The sequence below is a fragment of the Rhinolophus sinicus genome, linkage group LG06 (assembly GCF_036562045.2).
Source record: "Rhinolophus sinicus isolate RSC01 linkage group LG06, ASM3656204v1, whole genome shotgun sequence".
Taxonomy (NCBI): domain Eukaryota; kingdom Metazoa; phylum Chordata; class Mammalia; order Chiroptera; family Rhinolophidae; genus Rhinolophus; species Rhinolophus sinicus.
In genome coordinates this window covers 12,731,531-12,746,670 of record NC_133756.1, presented here as the reverse complement: position 1 = coordinate 12,746,670, position 15,140 = coordinate 12,731,531, and the positions used below count along the sequence as shown (strand labels likewise).

The window sequence follows — 15,140 nt, the reverse complement described above, 5'->3', positions numbered from 1 at the left end:
GGAACTCTCTGTGGTAGGTACCATTAGGGCCTCCAGTTTTCAGATGAAGAAGCTGAATTACTTGACAAAAGTCACAAAGTAACTGTTGTAACTTTGAAGGGAACACATCTGTCTGACTAAATCTTACGAGCTTAACCTCTATATGTAGACCATGCTAGAATCCTTTGAGGCAATGATGCCTCTGGGTGGGGAGACATCCTGGGTTAGGAGCTTTACTAGGGGGTCAGACTTTTATCAGGTTACCTAACTTCTCTGAACCTGGGCCTCTTCCCAATTTTATGACTCCTAGTATGTTTACAAGAAAACTGAAACAACAAAATAAGGTACGAAAATTGTACATTTTAAATAGTTACACTTACAAAAAAAACCTCACAAGCACACGCACACACATACAAACTTTGACATTACAAACTTTGACTTTATTCAGACATACAAGTAACATCAAAAGGTTGTATTTGAGTGCTTCATATATGTATAACCCAGGGCAAATAGTCTCCCTGTCCCTCATTATAATTAGCTCTACATTTAGCCCTTCTAAATCTCTTTCTCAATTAGAGACAGGAAATACGTAGACCATACATGCATCCGAGAGGAAGAAACAGGAAGGAGAAGGAAGAAAATTTCCCCATCTGTAAAATGGGGAAAATAATTTATAAGGCTGTAATGAAAAACAGAAGCTTAATAACCTATGTGAAACCATATTGTAAAGTGATTTTTCGGTAAAGAGAGCACACATGAGTAAGTCAAACCCTACCCCTAGGAACTTCTAATCTAGGGGACAAGTCAGACAGTGTCACTGCCCTCCCGGAACTTACAGTCTATTGTGGAAACAAGTATTGCCATGTGGGGTGATCATCAGAACATGTGCTGACTACTGGCTTCCAGCCTTTTCCTCTTCACTGATCTTGCCCAGTGTCCAGCACCCAGTGCCTCATCCATGCTGGGTTGTCATCAAGCACATGTTCAGTGAGACCCTTGCATTCAGAATAGTCATTTACAGGGCTGAGATAGATAGGTAAAACATTGCAAAGCAAGCATGAGTAAATAGTAGTGGAGATGGCAATCTGTGACTGGCCGAGTTGAGAGGTTCCTGTAGAAGAGGAATAAGAGATAAGGCTGGGGGGGGGGGGGGAATGAGCAAGCTGTGCCAGACAAGACAGGTAAAACCTTAGTGTGAAAGCAAGGAAGAACTGGTCAGATTACATTTTAGAAATACAACTCTAGCTGCAGTGTAGAGCATGGGCTTGAGTGGGCAAATAAAAAGAGGCAGGGAGACCTGTTAGAAGATAGATAGAAAAATGTATGAAAGAGCTGAGATAAGGCTGTGATCTGGAGATGCAGCAAAGGGAACAATACGGAAGACACTATTCTTATAAAGGGGATAGTGAGGAGAAGAGGATGATAAGGGGGAAGACAAAAGGAAAGGGGATGATTTGATTATGAACCTTCAGATTAGATCTAGCTCCCCAGGGATAGGCTCCCATTGAATAGCCCTGTTGCCCCAAAAATAAGACCTAGCCGGACCATCAACTCTAATGCATCTTCTGGAGCAAAAATTAATATAAGACCTGGTCTTGTATTAATTTTTGCTCCAAAAGATGCATTAGAGCTGATTGTCCGGCTAGGTCTTATTTTCAGGGAAACATGGTACTACTTTTCCTTCTTGGCAGGTTTCACAATCCTAATTAAATAATTATTTGTGCGATTATCTTTTAATGTCTTCTCTCTGTAAGTAGCTTGAGGTTAGAGTCCTTGCCTCTCTGGCTCAAAATTAATACTCAATAGATATTTATGGAACTTCTGACTAAATGCAAAGGGTGAGAGGGGCCAAGGTGGCTCTGAGAATTGGAGCACGGTGAATGGAAAGTAGGAGGAAGACTGGATGGGGAAGCCTTGGGAAGAGAAAGGGAGAAAGGAGTGCACTTAATCATTTTGCAAGCAAGAATTGCCAACAGAGAGTTGATTGATTCTCACACATGTTTCCTTTTCATGTATTTTGCCACTTTCTCATTTTGCCTAGATTTCAGCACATTCTAAACCGCAGAATTGCTTTGTCTCTAAGGGTGCCACCCAAAATTCTTCCTTATCTTTCAGAGTTTCAGACACAGAAGTCTGGCAGTTCATCTGGAGTGTTTCCCGGCCTGGCTCAGAGGGTTGTCTGCATCTGTGCAGCCTGGCTCAGAGCCTGTCTGCATTTGGGCAGATCCCCTATCTCCCTGCCAGAAGGGGCTGAGGACAGACAATAATCTATGCGAACCCATCTTTCTTCCCCTCGTAGGATGGGCCCCAGGCTCCAGCCTGAGTTAGGGTCTCAAGTCCAAAAATTATAGGTTGGCAAAAGACATATTGGCAATATAATGTAGCGGTTAAGATGTAACTTTCAAAAAAAAAAAATGACCTAGCTTTGGTGTCACTCTGAGCTGAACCTCAATCCCAATGCTGCCACTTGCTAACTGTATCATCTTGGTCAAGTCAGTTAACCTCAGAGAAGGATATTAATACTCACCTTGAATGATTGATATTAGGAGAGAAAATTTATAAAATACTTGGCTCACAGTAAATACTCAGTGAGGAGTAAAAATTATTATTCAGTACAGAGAGTCTATTGTCTGTGTCCCTGGTGAAGGCTACCAGGAAGCAAAATAAGTCTGAAGTGTCAACACACTGGATGGTGCCACCATAAGCACTGCCACTACTGTCCCATCACAAGAAAGGTTCCCTATAGTGTCTGCTTCTTTATGTACTACCTTTTGATTCAAACTCCAGGCCTGTGCCCTTGGCTGCAAGTAAGACTAGATAAATCAGTTGGGAATATGAATGCTTTCGGATGCACATAACAGAAAAGTTGATTGTGGTGACTTTTTGGGGAAGGGAGGGGAATAGTGTGTTTTTCCAGGACCCATCAGTTCCAAGTCAAGTCATTGTACTTGAATCTAGTTGTGGAGGCTGCAGCTCAGCTCCAAGTCCAGTTGCCGTTTTCAATCTTTGTTACAGAGGGCGCAGCCCACCATCCCATGCGGGAATTAAACCGGCAACCTTTTTGTTAAGAGCCCACACTCTAACCAACTGAGCCATCCGGCCACCCCTCCGGCAGCTCAGCAGCAGCTTGTTGTCTTCAATCTAGTTGTGGAGCGGGCAGCTCACTGGCCCATGTGGGAATCGAACCAGCAACCCTGACGGGTTTTTTTTATATGTATTTTTCTCACATACAGGAAAAATGGTGGTACCTACGCAGTTTTACTGGCTTAGTAATATCAGAGCTGGTATATCTGAGCTGATATCTCTGATTCAGTTTGATTTACCTTTATAGTTGCAAGTCGGCTATTGTAGCTCAAGCCATTTATTTCCTGTTTAAGGAAAAAGAAAAGAGGAAAGAGTAAGTGCGGTATCTGAAACTAGAAAGTTAAAGTTTTTTTTTGTTTGTTTGTTTGTTTTTTAAGATTTTATTGGGGGAAGGGGAACAGGACTTGATTGGGGAACAATGGTCAAATTGTTGTCCTTTCAGTCTTAGTTGTGGAGGGTTCTGTTCAGCTTCAAGTTGTTGTTCTTTCAGTCTTAGTTGTGGAGGGCGCAGCTCAGCTCAGCTCCAGGTCCAGTTGCCGTTGCTAGTTGCAGGGGGCACAGCCCACCATCCCTTGCGGGAGTCGAGGAATTGACCGGCAACCTTGTGGTTGAGAGGACAGGCTCCAACCAACTGAGCCATCCGGGAGCTCAGCGGCAGCTCAGCTCAAGGTGCCGTGTTCAATTTTAGTTGCAGGGGGCGCTGCCCACCATCCCTTGCGGGAGTCAAACCGGCAACCTTGTGGTTGAGAGGACAGGCTCCAACCAACTGAGCCATCCGGGAGCTCAGCGGCAGCTCAGCTCAAGGTGCCGTGTTCAATTTTAGTTGCAGGGGGCGCTGCCCACCATCCCTTGCGGGAGTCGAGGAATTGAACTGGCAACCTTGTGGTTGAGAGCCCACTGGCCCATGTGGGAATCGAACCGGCAGCCTTCGGAGTCAGGAGCACGGAGCTCTAACCGCCTGAGCCACCGGGCCGGCCCGAAAGTTAAAGTTTTCTAAGGAACCCCACAAAGCACACCCAGCTTTCTGTTCTCATAGTCAGAACCAACAGTCAACACATATTTCAGCTTCCTTGTCCCTCAAAGGGACACTTCCAAGGTGTTCAGTTCACACTCTTTCTGAGGGTCCCCAGAAGGACTGAGTTCCAGTTTCTCACAGCAGTAACCCTCTCCTTGATAAACCCTTCACTGACTTTTCTGCCATCTCCAATTCACTTGTCTCAGGGAACGCAAACTGAAGAGAATGGGATTGGCTGGGTCTTCCACACGAGCAAAGTGACGGTGAGCATCGTCAGCTTTGATAGTATAAGGTGCACTCTCTCTGTTTGGGATATTGCCCAAATATATGAGAAGGATGCAGATACTGAGTGTCCAAGAAGAATGATGGAAGTCCATGATAACAAATCCCTGGAACGGCCCAACATCAACATATACCCTTCTTCCTGTGCTTACACTTCAAAAAATGAACAAAATTCCTAACTAAAATAACCCTCCCTTATATCACCTAAATTGTCCTCACTACACTCATCCCCCATCCCAAAACAGAAATCAACCAAAGTCTCATCAGTTACTTTATCCAACTCCAAGTCCAGGATCCCTGAATACTGTTCATTCTTCTTCCAGTTCCATAATGATCCTGCTTTAGTGTTCTTCAGTCTGTGGACTGAATTTTAAAGTCAACTACCACAACACACCATGCCCTACATATGTTGGGGATAGGGAGAAGGAAGGGAAAGAAGAAAATTAAACACAGTACATAACTGTTGAACTGACATGGCAAGAAACCTTTCTGTAGCTGATCACAGGGCATTAGTTGATAGTTTTGACTTCACATATCCACTGTCCATTCCATGCTTTCTTTGTCTTCAACTAGCACCTCAGTTCATCAGGGTCATAGTAATGGGAAGAGAAAGCCGGCATGAAGGAAGCATGCTACTGTTTTACAGGCCCTGATCCAGAAGTAACATAGGTCATTTCCACTTATATTTCATTAACTAGAACTTAATCATATAACTTACAGTTAGAGCTATAAATGAGTTTCCTGTAAGTGACCCAAACTTTCTTTTTTGAGGGACTGGAGACCTTGGTGGTCCTGCCTGTATGATATTTCCATAATTTTCTGCATTAAACATGGCAGGAGTAAGAGGTGCTCTAGGTATCCTCCAGATTATATCCATAATCTTCCCTTCCTCTATTGCATAGTGACAATTCTCTTTTGCCTTGATAATAGGCTCACTCACCCCAGTTAATCATCATAATCAGAGATACTTGTATGTAGGTAAAGGTTAACAATAAACTCTCCAGGGATAAAATCCCTGATTGGTAGTGTATGCCAATTTCTATAGTGTAAATACTCCCACGATGGCCAAATTTTTTTATTTTTTTTAAAAGATTTTTTATTGGGGAAGGGGAACAGGACTTTATTGGGGAACAGTGTGTACTTCCAGGACTTTTTTCCAAGTCAAGTTGTTGTCCTTTCAATCTTAGTTGTGGGGGGTGCCATTCAGCTTCAAGTTGTTGTCCTTTCAGTCTTAGTTGTGGAGGGCGCAGCTCAGCTCCAGGTCCAGTTGCCGTTGCTAGTTACAGGGGGCACAGCCCACCATCCCTTGCAGGAGTCGAACTGGCAAACTTGTGGTTGAGAGAATACGCTCCAAACAACTGAGTCATCTGGGAGGCAGCTCAGCTCAAGGTGCCGTGTTCAATCTTAGTTGCAGGGGGCGTGGCCCACCGTCCCTTGTGGAACTGGAGGAATTGAACTGGCAACCCTGTGATTGAGAGCCCACTGGCCCATGTGGGAATCAAACCGGTGGCCTTTGGAATTAGGAGCACGGAGCTCTAACTGCCTGAGCCACCGGGCCGGCCCCTCGATGGCCAATTTTAAGATGCCAATGTTATGTCACTGAATGTAGAGTTGAGAAAAATGCACTGTGGTATGTGGAATAATGTCCCTCCAAAGATATCCACGTCCTAATCTCTGGAATCTGTGAATATGCTACTTTACATGGCAAGAGGGACTTTACAGATGTGATTAATTTAAGGATCTTGAGATGGGGAGATTATGTTGGATTATCCAGTTAGGCCCAGTGCAATCACATGCATTCTTATAAGGGGAAAAAAGGAAGCAGGAAAAATCAGAATTAGAAAAAGAGATATAACATTAACATGAAAGTAGAAGTCTTAGTGATGAGACCAAGGAATGTGGGCAGCCTCTAAAAACTGAAAAAACCAAGGAACAGATTTTCCCCTAGAGTCTCCAAAAGGAATACAGCTGTGTTGATACCTTGATTTTAGTTCATTTCAGATTTCTGATCTGCAGAACTGTAAGATAATAAATTTGTGTCTTTTAAATATTAAATTTGTGGTAATTTGTTACAGCAACAATAGGAAATTAATATGTGCACATAATTGACTCCTGTAAGGCTGTATGAGCAGGCTCTAACACACCACTGAATTCACCTTTTTGGGTTTTTTTTGGTCTGTTCACCTACTGGCATGACAAGCCCAAACTGGCAAATGACAATCTTAGTTTCCAATCCAATGGAACTATTTTTATGTCCTCTGGTGGGAGCATTTCTCCAGAGGGTAGTAAAACTTGTGAATAGCCATGCTCAGAATCACAGAGACATGATTAAACATTTAAAAGTAGTCAGTTACATATAATAGAATTGCCACTTCACATTTACCCTTTGTCTTCTAGGATGCATCTATTTTGGCTGTGAGTGAAACACTACCACTCATTGGTTACTGGTTCAGAACTTACAGTACATCCTGCAGTTCAGAACTCCAATCTGGCAAGGTGTTGTCTCTTACTTCTGGCCACGTATAGGCCCTTTCCTGCCTGTTGGCGCATCTTGCTACACCACGTGCATGCAGGTGTGACCTGAGAGTCCAAAGCTTCAACTGTTTTCTCCAAATATCTCTTGCTTTCTGCCCCAGGGCTTCTCTCATGGAATTTACCTCATGGGATGTTGTGGGAACTTGCACAACCATTCTGACTCGTGTGTCAACCTGAAAGTGCCAACTTGAAAGTGCAAGGGAGTTAACCCTTGACCAACGAAGATAACTGGTGAATGAATACGTCCCTCTTCCTTCCTTTGGTTGGACAATTGAGAGGCACGTCTACACTGTCTCAGAGTATCTCCAGGGGAATCGAGCCCCACATGCCCACAGCAGTGACCTTCTGAATCACTCATCCATGGACGGCCTTTCCTGCTTTGCCTGTTTTACTCTTCCTAGTCTTCAACTCCTATTCCTTGGGATCCCTTCTAAGTAAACTACCTGTTTGCAAGCCTTGTCTCAGGCTCTACTTTTGGAGGAAATTAAGTCTAAAAGATTTGGTAGTAGAAGTGACACTAGAAAGCAGAGTCTCAGGCTGGGATTCTGTAACTGTATCAGACAACAATGAGGACCCTATCTTAGTGGTAAGTGGAGTGGTGATGACCCTTGACATGCAGTAGTTTCATAATTACTAAAATTCTTCCCAGTGGCATACTGTAATAAGGTGTAGAAGGAAGGTGAAGCATAGATTTAAGAGGAAGGGTAGCATCTGAGTAGTCTGGGCAATGGTAATATAAGGATTATAATGTCAGTTGACTTTTGTTAATGGCTGTTGAAATCTTGTAAAACAAAAGATAGGATCAGGTTACTATCGACGTAAATATATATGTGAACCCTGGCTTAAGTGGTACACTGAACTACTTGTTCGGTTCTCTTCCTCTTTTCACTTCTTTCTGTCCCTTTCCCTGACTTCTCCGCTGCATGTGACAGTTCCTAAAATTACTGACCAGTCAGAGGTTCTTTATTCCCTTACTCTTTCCAATGATGAATTACCCTTGTCTCATGTCTGTAGTTATTATCTCCATTCCAATGTCTGTCTGGTATGTCTGCCATCCTTTTATGTAGCTTTAGGTTCTGGAACATCTTGAAATGTGCTAAATGACATTGGACAGTGTATCAGCAAATCGCCACACGATGGCAGCCTTGCTAGTTTGGGCTGCACTGAATCCAGTTATCCACGCCTTCAAGTTGGAGGGGGTTGGAGCACTTCTAATAAGACCTTAATCTTGCTTATTGAATATTTGTCAATATGGAGTCTTTTAATATATTGGTATTTGTTTGTTTGTTTTTAATATTCTCAAAAGTTAAGTATAATCCCCTTTGCAGATGAGATAATTGAGTTGAAAATAGTTAACTTGCTCAAAGTCAGGACCTAGATTACAGATCAATTTTCTGACTCCAAAGCCAATTCTCTTTCCATTACATAAGTGAATCTCAAGCTGCAATGGTATTATTTAAAGTTTTTTTAGTTTGGGTTTTGTTTTTTTAAATTACAAGTAACAGGAAAACCAACTTGAGCTGGCTTAACAACAACACAACAAAGCATGTGGGAGTGCCTCATGGAAACATAGGCAGAAACAATGCTCCGAGTATAAAAGAGAGAAATATGCCAGAAACTGGACAGCCTTCAAGATTTGGGGGAGGAGGGACAGAAAAATGTGGGAGGGAAAAGGAAAAACTGGGGAGGCCTAAGAGATCAAGCTCTGTCCCATCAACTAGAATGGCCCCATCTTAATGCAACTTACATATTGAGCCCCATGCAAGGCTCGTTTTGAAAAATAAGGCTTAGCTATGTTAGACAATACTTTTAAACCACTGGTATAATATATGAAGCCTGTTGCACATTTAGGGGTGATTGGTTTTTGTTTTGTTTGTTTTTTCTAATTTTTCACTCTAATAAGTAAACCGGTAAGTGTTCTTTCATATTATAGGCAGTGCATGATGTCATCAAGTACTTTAATTTCCCCTGGCCCTTACGACTTTCCTTAAAGGAGGAAAAGGATGGGGGTATAACCTCAGCAATTCTAGTCTGTGCCCAAGGCCAGTGCTACTTGGGCCTTCCATGATTGTCAGCCAGTCCAGAAATATTTAGTGAGCATCTAAGTACATGCCAGACACTCCTGGGCACTGTGGATACAATGGTGAATAAAACAGGCACAGTCTGTCATCATGGAACTAACAATCTAGTGGGGAAGACAGACATGAAAAGGGATATTCCACTAAATAATTACAAGAATCACAAGCAAAGTGCAGCCAAACAGAAGAAGTTCAGAAGGTTAAGGAAACAGAGTGAGCTGACTTAATCTAGGGGAATTAAGGCAGGCTGCCCTGAAGAAATATTATTTAATCTGAGACTTGAAGGATGACTAAGAGTTAGCCAAACAAAGAGATTGGAGAAGAGTGTTTGAGCAGAGAGAAAAAGTGTGAAAGTCCAAATGTGAGAGAAAGCTCAGCAGGTTCAAGGGATTGAGACAAGATCGGTGTGGCTAGACACAGAGACTAAAGGGAAATGATGAGATTGAAGGGAAAGAGACAGCAGGGTCTAGATCTTGCAAACTCTTATAAACTATATTACGAGTTTTATAATATGTTCCAAGGGTATTAGGAGATCACTGAAAGACTTAAAGTGAAGGCATGCATGGTCCTATTTTTGTTCGAACAAGAATATTCTGGCCATAGCATGGATGCCAAAGTGGATGCAAGGCCAGCGGGATTGGGGGTGAGGGTCTAATGCAGAAGTCTGGGCAAGAGATGGTGGTGGCTTGGACTACAGTGGCAGCAGTAGATGGAAAGAAATGGACAGATTTGAGAATGAGTGATCTAAGAGGTGGAAATTGCAAGAGCTAGATTGTCCTTGAGTGTGCATGAGAGAGGGTGAGTAGTCAAGTTGACTATTAGTTTTGCTTGAGCAGCTGGGTAGATGGTATTTCTTCATAGAGACTGGGAACACTGGAGGAAGAGTAAGATTGATGGGGAAAGGTGATGATTTCTGTTTTGGACATGTTCAGTTTGAGGTGTCTGTGGACCTTCCTGAATATGCAAATAGACATAGAACTGGAGCTTTGAAGTCAAGTCTGGCCAGAGGTGTGGATTTAGGAGTCCTAAGATTGAAATAGTATAAAGTGAGACAAGAAAAGGGTCAACCAGAGCTCCTGAGGGGCTACATTAGTAGTGAGTTAGAAGAGGAGCTGGAAAAAGGATATATAGAAGGAACAGGAGAAGGTGCAGAAAATCAGAAAAGCACACTGTTCAAGAAAAGCCAAGGAAAGCAAATGTTTCAAAAGGGCAGTGGATACCTGTACTAAATGCAATAGAGAGATAAAAATAGAAAGATAGAAAAGTGTCCATTGGATTTAGAAACATGGCGGCCATTGGTGATATTATCAATAGCAATTTTGCAGAGTGGTGGTAGGCAGAGACTAGATAGGAGTGGGATGAGAAATGAAAGGTGAGAAAATGGATATAATTCACATACCATATACTTCACCCATTTAAAACATATAATTAAATGGTTTTTAGTATATTCACAGACTTGTGCAATCATTACCACAATCAGTTTTAGAACATTTTCATCACCCCAGGAAGGAACCTGATACCCGTTAGCAGTTACTCCTCGTTTCCCCCCAACCTATCCTGCCCAGCCACAGGCAGTCACTAATCTACTTTCTAGCTCTACAGATTTGCCTATTCTGGGCATTTCATATTAATGGAATCATATAATATGTGGTCTCCTTTATATTTAAGAGTATTTTGTAGTTTATCACTCTCCTCTCATGTTTTATCATAGGTAGCATGCAGAAGGCAGATAGCACTTTCAGTATTCCGCCTAGAAATTTCCTTGGTTAGATCACTGAGCTCATTAGAGGTATTTCTTATTTTTTGTATTACCTCACATGACAGCGTTGCCAGACTTTCTGGAACAGAATCCCCCTTTCTCCAGCTTTCAATAACATTTTCCTCACTTTCCCTCGTGTCTCCACCAACAATCTCCTCTTGGCCCCTGAGGCTTCCGCTAACATGCTTACTAGGGCCCTCTGGCCTTTCTCCTCCAGGCCCTTCTAGCCTCTGTCTGCCATGCAGTTCCAAAGCCAATGCCACATGTTTTAGGCTTTTGTTATGGCAACATCCATACCGTACTGTTTCATTATCTATTACTGCATAATGACTCACCCCAAAAACTTGGAAGCTGTATAAATTTGAGTCCTCTTGCAAATGGATGTCGAAGATGGAATCAGAAATTCAAGTGGGAAATGCCTATGAAGGATCAAGATGAGAAGAAGCAGGAGTAGGTGGGGAGAGTCTTCAGACCATAATGCATAACTGACACTTGTGAAAGGAGGATTGGGTAAGAAGAGCCTCAGAGTGTAGTGCAGGCAGCCCTGAGAAAGCCTTGGCCAGGCTGGTTTCCCATTAGAGGAGTCCCTCACGAGGCAGAAATGGCATCACTAAGGTCAGTCTTTGGCTGGGCTTCATCCAGAGAGAGTGTGCCTTGGCATGAGTGCTGTGAGAAATCCCAATGGGATAGCACTTGAGAGCTGTCAGCTACCTACTCTCCTCAGAGCAATTCTCTTTATGAAGGTAAATCTAAGAAGTTGTGCGCACAGCCCACCTCTCGCTAACGTTGTCCATCCTTACACTACTCAGGGATCCACTCTTCCACACACCTTGGGAGAGCAGCTCCTCCTCTGCAGTTCTCACATACCTTTCTTCCTGAGCAGAAGCTCAGAAGAGGGAGGTTAGTGAAATGAACCATAGCCCATTGCTGCAGATGGTTGAATTGTCTTTTTAAAAAAGGTATGGACTCTCATTGTTTGTTACTGGTATTAACCTCTTTTCAATTCCATGCATTGCCAACATTTTTCAAACCTATCATTTATATTTTGGCTTTGCTATCTTTTCCCTTATCAAAAAATAAAATGGATTTTAATGAGAGCAAATAATTCTAACTTTTATTTTACCTTTTTAGTTTTTCTCTTGTTTAAAAGGTCTTTCTAAATCTTAAGTTACATGTTTAAACTCCAAAATATTATTTAAAAAATTTTTTTTTCCTTTAACCTTTAATAAATCCAGAATTTATTTCTGAATGTAGTGAGTTTGGGAGTCCACTCCTATTTTCTTCCAAGTAGATAGCTGATTTATTGGTTTCTTCCAAGTAGATAGCTGATAAATATGGTTTATTAAGTAAACCATATTTTCCTCACTGAATTAAAATACCATTTTGTCATTCCTAAAATTCCCGTGTACACTTTCTGAACTCTATTTCTAGGCTAACATATATAGTCATGTACTTCATAACAACCTTTTGGTCAACATTGGACCACGTATATGACAATGATGTACCATCAAGCCTATAGCCTGTAGAGTGGGCTGTACCATCCAGGTCTGTGTAAATGCACTCTACGATGTTTGCATAACAACGGAATCACCTAGTGACGCATTTCTCAGAAATAGCCCCATCATAAAGCAGTATATGACTGTACTTTTTTATAACCGATATTTTATTATTTTTGTTTGATGATCAGAACACAGACACTATGAACCATCTGTACATAATTCTCAATTTAAGTATTGAAAATTCTCTATAAATTACATGGTTGTAATAATTTTCTGAACAATTTTGCAATGACTTTCCAACTTAAAATTTGGAGTCAATTTGTTCATGTAAAGAGGATATCAGATACCAGTGTCTTAAAACATTGACAAACTATTAGGTGTAAAACTCTACAAATTCTTAGTTTAATGTCAAGCACTCTGACTATACCATGAAATTTTCAAATATTTCATATCACATTATCAAAGAAAGGAAAAACTGATTACCCCCTGCAAAAGATGTCACAGGTAACATACAGTTATGATGGGAGATCCAAGATAAAGAAGTAATTTTTAAAAAAATATTTGATTTAATAGACTATATTTAGAAAACTTTACATAAATTAGAGAATATATATTTTTATCAAGTATTTCCATGGTGCTATTGACCACTCTCTAGACCATACTCCAGACTTATTGAAAAACAAGTCTGAAATAACAAAGGATCAGTATTATACTTACCACATGTGTGTCCACATTATAATTGGAACACAGTAACAGCAACAACTTAAAATACCACGTATGTTTGGAAAATCTAAAACATACTGCTAAACTGATCAAAGAAGACATTATATAAGAAATCAAAAAATACTTAGAACTGAATGACTTTAAAAATACTATATATTGAAACTTGTGGGATATACTTCACGCATAGCCTTGAGTGCTTATATTTAAAAAGGGAATAGGCTAACATTTAAAGCACTGTTTCCCCTCACGGAGAAAGTCCTCTGAGAACTACAGAGGAGGAACTGCGCTCCAAAAATGTGTGGAAGAATTTAGACAAAGAACAACAGAACTGATCCAAAGAACATAAAAGTAATGAAAATAAAAATAAGAGGAAAAACTAAATAAGCAAAAAACCAAATACATGTGACTTTAAAAAGATTGGCATAGCCAAAAGTTGATTCTTTGAGAACAGTAATCAAATAGACAAACCTTTGGTGAAATGATGAAAAAAAGGCATAACAAATTTTTGGAGAAAGGAAGATACAGTACCGACACAGCAGAGACTGACAGTGTACATACTAAAGACTATTTACTACAGCCCACTCTCTGGCCAACATAATTCACGTCCATTGAATGTGTAAAATATACTCACCCTCCTCCCAAGGCTCCCAAAGTCTCATCACATCACGGCATCAGCTCAAAGTTCAGAATCTTACCATCTAAATGAGGTCTAGGGGCAAATGAAGCTCTTCAGATGTGGATCCTTGGGTGTGATTCCTCTTGATCTGAAGATCTGTGAAATAAATAATCGAGTTGTCTGCAGCACAAACACAGCATATGAGGTTGTTATGGGGATAAGATAACTGCAATAAATGGTTTTGTTCCAGAAGAGGGGGAAGAGGAGGCACATAACAATTCTGAAATCCCAGCCAGGTACCAGTTTCCATTTCTTTAATTGGAACCCAATCCAATTAAAGCTGCTCCCTCGGAGTGATGCTCTGTGGCTCTTAGCAATGCCTTCTGGACTCTGGCTCTTCACTTTGAGTCATCCGTCCTTTCCCATAAGAAGTGGTTCAAATTTGTTGCTGTGTAGCTTTCACAGCCTGCTTCCTGGCCAGAGAATGTTTGTAGTTCCAAGGGCTCTTTTCATTTTGAACTGTCCTTTTTATTGGAAGCTCGTGGTGCTTCTCCAAATGCAGTTCCAAATTTTTGTGTTTTCTATGAATTTGTTTTAGGTTCTCAAAAGCCACACCCACAAATGTCTTCAAGGTAGGCCCCTCTCTACCTTGGTCTGAGATTCAGTATGCTATAGGAAGCATCCTAAGTCTCTTGAAAGCTCTCTTGTCTAATAGGAAAAAGAGTCAAAGAGGCTTTCTACCTTCTTAGAAGTGACTTCATTTACTTCAGCAGATCTATGAAACATGCACTTAAAACTTTATAAAGTTTTAACAGAGTCTTTTAATGTACTTTTGACTTCCTTTTATCTTGAGTATTCTTCCTTTAAAAACTTTTGGCCAGAAAGACTGTCGTGAGCCCTTTATAAATCCTCTACATTCTTCTAGAAAGCTGAACATTTCCTTTTTTTTTTTTTTTAACATTTCCTTTTTTAACGTATCTCTCTCTTCTTGTATGTTATCATTGATAACTAAAAGAAACCAGTTAGCACTTTGAACATTCTGCCTGGAAATCTCCTTAGCCAAATTCAGTCCATGCATTAAGTATACTTTCCATTTTGTTTTACCAAAGCAACATTCTTTTGAACTTAGATTTTTGGTTCACTGAAAGACTGCATGGAAAATGTTAAAATACAGATGACAAAATGAGAAAAGATATTTTTCATGTCTAAGACCAATAAGAGATTGTTATCTAAAGCAGAGTTTGGAAAACTTTCAATAAAGGACCAAACAGTGAATATTTTAGGTTGGTTTTGTGGTCCAGACGTTTTCTGACAAAACTATTCAATTCTACCATTGTAGAAGGAAAGCAACCATAAACAGTAAGTGAATGGGTGTGACTGTGTTCTAATAAAATTTTATTTACAAAAACTGGGGGTGCCAGATTTGGTCTGTGAGCCATAGATTGTTGATCCCTGATCTAGAAAAGACAAGGAACTCCTGCATATCCACAAGAGAAATACAGCAACTTGTGTCTCCATAGTGATTGTATTACGGATATCAGGACCGGAAAGAACCCAAGCAGCACTCAGA

At 40.9% G+C, this 15,140-nt stretch overlaps 1 protein-coding gene across 1 annotated transcript in view; it reads left to right on the top strand.

The window, feature by feature from the left end:
• Nucleotides 1-15,140, top strand: part of MYCL (MYCL proto-oncogene, bHLH transcription factor) — an 83,784-nt gene that overhangs the window by 1,116 nt on the left and 67,528 nt on the right. The gene's annotated exons all lie outside the window — the stretch shown is intronic.